At 28.9% G+C, this 6,683-nt stretch overlaps 1 pseudogene; it reads left to right on the top strand.

The window, feature by feature from the left end:
* The first annotated feature begins 5,068 nt into the window (after positions 1–5,068).
* LOC100783562 (adenosine kinase 1-like) lies at positions 5,069–5,931 on the top strand (annotated as a pseudogene).
* The last annotated feature ends 752 nt before the right edge of the window (positions 5,932–6,683 follow it).

The following is a 6,683-nucleotide window of genomic DNA, read 5'->3' as shown; positions in this document are numbered from 1 at the left end:
TGCTTTTGCTTCTTATATCATAAAAACAAATTCTACTTAAAATTGTTGAAATCTATTTTTCTTATGAGGTGTTTGACAAAATGTCTCACCCAAATTCTATTATGATTCCTAGCAAGTCTTAGGTTACAAAAATGCCTCACCCAAATGCCATTAAAATTGTTGACATATGCTTTTTAATCTTCTATATATACATGTGAATTCCCACCTCTTTTTTTAAAAAAATTCTCAAGACCTACTATTAAAGAAAGTTCAAAAATTTAACTCAAATTAAATGTGTTTTAATTCCTATGAAAAACTGCATCAACAATGGCACTAGAAAAGCATACATTTTGACACAGTACATCTCTTTGAAAGTCATGGGTTAGTTCCTTAGCAAGTTTTAATTTTTATTTTTTCTTTATTGTTGTTTTTTATTTCTACTTATTCAACAATTTTTTTTACTATGCATTGTCCAATGTTGATATAAGATAAATGGTACTAAATTGGAAATCAGTTGCTTCTCATGAGACTAAATAATTATTCTTGAAGGTTTATGTTACACACAATGGATAGTTTATATATACATATAACATTGGGTAGCTTATGAAAGATTTTTCTTTTCTAGATATGAGTAAGAGGTAGGTACGCATCGCTGTAATTAAGTTCAATTTTGTAATGTATTATGGGCATATTTGTTTTAAATTGTGTGATTTTTTTATTTTGTTTAATTATTGTTATTATTATATTATAGGCCCTAACGGAAGGTCCTTTAATTCAGCCGTGAAACTTTGCTGTGATGATGGGGTGAACACTGAGATTTTTAGTCTAGGTGAGTTTTATGCTTCAAATGATACAATTGTATCGTCGGATGAGTTTTGAAAATTTTTTACCTTTTTTTTCTTTCTAAATTCAAGTTTTTACCTTTTCTTTAGAAGATCAAAAAAATTTCATTTTCCTTTTTGGGTTATAAAAGAGGTTCGGGAAGTAGTGTGGCAAGGGAGGCCTAAGTGCAGACAGTGTAGCTTGGTTGCTGCTAGGATTTGAACCTAGGATCAATTGATCATGTAGTCTCTATCTCTAAGAGTCTTGGTATCACTTAGCAATAGTCATGAAAATGTAGTAGTGCCTTGGTGTAATTCCTGAACTAATCTATAGGTTCAGTTGGGGTCATTATATCAATAAGACCAACCAATTTAAATAAGCCTAGATTACATATCAGCGACAAATTATGGATATAATGTAACTAATGATTTATTATTCTTTGAATCCATTGCATTCACTATATTTAGTCAATATATGTCCTCTATTAAATGATAGGTGTTGTCAAGCAAAACAAAGATTTACATTGTTTTGGAGTTTGTTGATGGGGGAGAACTATTTGACAAAATATTAAGTCTGATTTACCTTTCTATTACACACATAAAATATATTCATGTTACACCACATATTAGTATTTTTATTTAGTTTTATCAATATTCTATACAGACAATCTTGCATCTGAGTACATACAATTCTTGGATTGTTTCTTTGATTTATAGGCTGCAAATGGGAGACTTAAAGAAGATGAAGCAATAAATCATTTCCAACAACTTATCAATGTTGTTGATTACTGCCATAGTAGAGGTGTGTATCACAGAGATTTGAAGGTCTTTCAACTTCCTTAATCTTTTCTCCCTAGCACCATAACTTTTAAATTTGATTGATAGCACTAATCAGGTTTTAATTATTTATAGTCATCTTCAATGTATTTTGTAGCCTGAGAATCTTCTAGACTAAAGTGGTGTCCTTAAAGTTTCAGATTTTGGTTTGAGTACACACTCATAGAAAGTAAGATGATTTCAGCCATACTGGATTGATATAGGTTTCATGTTATTTGATTTTTGATTTATACATTGTAGTTGCCTAAGGTTAAAATTTAGTTGATATAAAAAAATCTTTAATCATTATAGCATCTCACTAAAATTATTCAAGAGTATCAAACAACTCATAAATGATAGTTTATTTCTCTTTGAATATACATACATCTCATGATTTGTTTTAGATCATATTTGCTTGTAGCTAATTAACTTAACATAATGTTACAAGGTTAATTTCATAGTCATCTAGACTTGATTTTGGATAGTATCTTAGATGATATTTCATTTTTAGGTTTTCTAGTTTTGATATTAAGACAACCATTTTTGTTAGAAAGCTCTTGGTGCTATGGAAATGTTTGATCTTACTTTTCACTTGAGTTATCTACTTTAAGGGCAATTCATTTGCATATAGCTTTGGGAATCACATTCTTCAAATTCTTACATAATGCAGGAGGATGAACTACTCCACACTTGAAGGAGCTTAAGGATTTGCAGAAGGATCCTCTCACGTCATGTAGGTTAGCTTCTCGATCCCTTCCTCAATTACATGTGTTTATAAATGTGCCAAAAAAGGTATTTGACTTATCAATATATATTATAGATGTTATAGTTTACAGATGCAAACAATACATGCTCTTCATTCTGTTACATGTTTCTTTTTTCACTTTCTCAACTGAGTGTGGCAACACTTTGTGTTTGTATTTTGTTCTTTAGAAATTCTCCATACATGGTCTTCATTTATTTTGTTCAATATATATTTCTACATGTGTATCTGTTTGGTATGAAGATTAAATTGGATTGAGCTTATGCAGTGTTTGTCTAAGTTGGGTATTCCCAACTTCCACTTTCTTAATATTTTAAAAATTAGTACTAAGTTTTTCCTATTTCTTTTTCCAAGTTTATCTTTCTCTTCCCATTTCTTTTCGGAATCTGTTTTTGTATTTGGTAATAAAGGAAGATGAGAAAACACGATTTATTCAACAAAATGTTGGTATCAATTTGAAGTACGATGATGACAACTTAAGAGTTCTCTACTTTTGGTAAGTCTTTCCATTTCTTTTTACAACTATTTGCTAGTATAGAATAAATTTATATATAAATATGGATATCCTTTTCTCTATATACATGGTTCATTCCTCTTCTCTCCCTTTTTCCTCTTTTTTTTCATCTATTTTTTTCTTTTAATATTTCATTCATATGATTTTATTTGTTTTTGTTGTTCCATTGATTTTTGGTGTGGCTTGATTGATGGATTATGGAGAAATAACTAAATATTTATTTGATTTTATTTTGTATTACTTTGTGGGATGAAAGCTACGTGTTTGGTTAAATGCCCAAATGTACATTGAGATTTACTTTGGCTATGCAGAAAAGATTTCTACTCATTTGTTCTTTTAATGTTTTATCTGGATAATGTTATACGAGTCTTTGTACATTTTGTTTGAATGATATTGTTTTTTTTATTAATTTTAAACTGATTTATGAGTTACAAGTTATGTGTTTGATCTAATGCCCAAATGAACTTTGAAATTTTCATTGGCAAGCTTTATTGGTTGGTTTTTTTAAATACTGACGTTACATTTGGTGCATACTCACTATCACACTACATTCAAAATATGGTCATTTAAAATGTGTCTGATTTTTTTGTGCTTAATATCTATATCTTTTTGCTTTGCAGGTTTTTCTGGAAAAAAAGAATGGAAGAAGAAAGGAAGTGTCTGAGTATCTTTTGGCTTTGTTTAGTTAACTTCTTTCTTTCATGGTATTTCATTTCTCTTATTTTTATGATTTTTTTTCATATGAAAATAAGGACTTGGACTGCTATACTACAATATGATAAAAGAAACATATATATAATTTGTTTTTTAATGGATAATTTGGTTTTTGTTAATTAGAAATCTAATTATTTTTTGTATGTTTTGTAATTATTATATTTCAGGTAGTAACGGTTTGAAGTTTCTTGGTTTGGTCTAAGATAAACAAACTATTGCTCTAGAAACCCATCAACTCAATTTTTTCTTTCACGGTATTTCAGTTCTATTATTTTTATGATTTTTTTTCATATGAAAATAGGGACTTGGACTGCTATATTACAATATGATAACAGAAACATATATATAATTTGTATTTGTTTGGTCATGTTATATTTTTTGAATGCACAATTTGGTTTTTCTTAATTAGAAATCTAATTATTTTTTGTATGTTTTAATTACTATATCTGAGGTAGTAAGGGTTTGAAGTTTCTTGATTTGGTCTAAGATAAATAGACTATTTCTCTACAAACCCATTAGCTCAATTCTACTAAATATCCAAATGTTGATACATATGGTTTAACTTTTTTTAGTGGACAAGTTTAGAATGATATATGATTTTTGGACTCTATTATCTGTGTTTTATTTCTCAGTTATTTTGTTTTCTTTTCTTTAAAGCTTAGGTATGGAAGAGGTTGTAGAAGTTTAGATTAATTTTTTTTACAGCCCCACGACAGAAAACTGGAGAGCAAGATATGAAGGCAGAGTAATTAGAGAAACTAACAAAACTAGAAGATTGGTGTAAACAAATTCTTATTATTACTTTCTTGATAAGGGTATGCATTTTGCCGGTATTTTTAAGTACATATCTTTTTTTATTGAAGAAAAAATTAAAATTGTAAAGTACTGATTTCTTTATATTTGTAACTGTGGGTCAAAGACCAAGTCAGAATTAAGAACAAACATGAGCTTTAGCTTCATTTGACATGTTACATTAGAAAAATATTTATCAATCCACTACCCAAATTAGAGGATTGACTCGAAAAATTGGGTGGATACATGCAACCAATTATCTAGCCTTCACAGCTAATATGGTAATTTTCTTGATTTGTTTTTACATGGATATTTATCCGTGTTTGTTTTCGTGGATTGATGAGATAACATCATTATCCTAGGCAAAACAACCGCATCTAATGATGTTATTACTATAATTTTTCTAATTGAAATGGGATATTTTTTTATTGGAGGTCTCTCAATAGGTGACTTCATTATTCTTTAATGCTAGAAGATAGTTTTAGTTGTCTTTTGGGGAGTTATTTGGAAATAATCAAGTGATTGAGTGGTTGAAAGGATTTACAATATGGTATAAGAAGCAAACTTGGTGTGTATTTTTCCATCCTATATTGTTGTATATTTTAAAGAAACATGATCAATCTGTAGCATTTTGCAGATTAAGTATTCTATTCTTGTATGTAGATCTTCATGATGAACCTTTCTGCTCCTTTTATCTATGAGTTCTTCAAGGGTGCACTGGACAATGTTCTGCCGCAAGGATCCTTCTCTGTTAAATTCAAAGAAAGAAAATTTTACATATTGATCTTAATAATGTTCATTTTAGGATTCAAATATATGGACTACGTTTTTGGAAATGAGACTGAAGTAAGAACATTTTCTAAAGCTCAAGGTTGGGAGGTAATCATTAATTAGCAGGTCTGAAGACTTAGAGTTTTGTTTAAGTTTTAATTTGTTATGTATTTTGACTTTTTTTCCTATTGTTCTATTGAGCAGATGGATAATGTTGAGGAAATAACTTTTAAGATTTCTTAGTTGTCAAAAGCATCTGAAAAACATAAAAGGATTACCATTATCACCCAAGGTGCAAATCTTGTTTGTGTTGCAGAGGATGGGAAAATGAAATCATACCCTGTGATACTATTACCTAAAAACAAATTAGTTGATACAAATGGAGCAAGTACAAACTTATTGCTTTTAGTATTTAAATGTTAAAGTTATGTGTGCAATTAAGTTTATGGGCAATTGGTGTGCTCATAAAATGCTTTGAATAGTAAATCATAGTCATGCAACCAATACATAGATATTGCATCTTGATGATAGTGCCAAGCTAGATTTTGATTTTGTATATTCTAAATGTTTGTTGAAACTTAAAAAATTGATAATGTTATGTACTTATATTCTTTTGTTTTTGGAGGAGATGCTTTTGTGGGAGGATTTCTTTCACAATTGGTTAAGCAAAAGCCCATTGAAGAATGTGTGAGAGTTAAGCACTCAATGTTATCATCCAAAGGTCGGGTTGCACATACCCAGAAAAGCCTGATTTTCATTAAGTGATTCCTCCTTTATTGTTACTGCTATGAATTATTATTATTATTTTATTATCATTGAGACGGATTTTAATAGACACACTTTAACTGGTGTTGGGGTTTTTTAATCCCCGACTAGGGAAAACAGTGTGAAAAAGTTGAGGTTGATTTGTCACACTCAATTAGGACGGGAATTTGTCAAAATTGGAGTACTCCACAAGATTGATTTGTTTCTTTTATACATTGCTAAGTTTTTGGAATTGAGGGTTGATCCTTAGTTAATTTGAATGCAATCCATTCTTATGCGTTTATTTATTGTACTTTTATTTATTCATATTTTATTTATTCTAAAAATATATATTGTCCACTGGAGTTTAGAATAACAATTTATTATAATATAGATGACCTAAGATTATAATTTTATGACATTCAATTTAATTACATTTATAATTAGTTTTAAATTTAAAATTAGACAAAAAATATGTAAAAACATATTATTACGAACTAACCACCATTTCAGTAGGCTAAAATAGTGTTCTTTTACTACCACCGAGGTTTAAAAAATATAAATACAAATATTGTACATCAATAATACTATTTTATATTATCCTTAATATCTGATTGATAACTTTAACTAATTTATTTTACTATTGGTTGAGTCTATTGAGCTAAAGTTTATCATCACATGCATATCACCAATGTCTTAATTGGTATTTTCATGATTAAGTTATGCAACTCCTACTGCACTTTTAATTATATATTACAACGTTATAAAT

Source organism: Glycine max, chromosome 7 (assembly GCF_000004515.6).
Source record: "Glycine max cultivar Williams 82 chromosome 7, Glycine_max_v4.0, whole genome shotgun sequence".
Lineage (NCBI taxonomy): Eukaryota > Viridiplantae > Streptophyta > Magnoliopsida > Fabales > Fabaceae > Glycine > Glycine max.
This window is presented reverse-complemented; position numbering and strand designations above follow the sequence as displayed.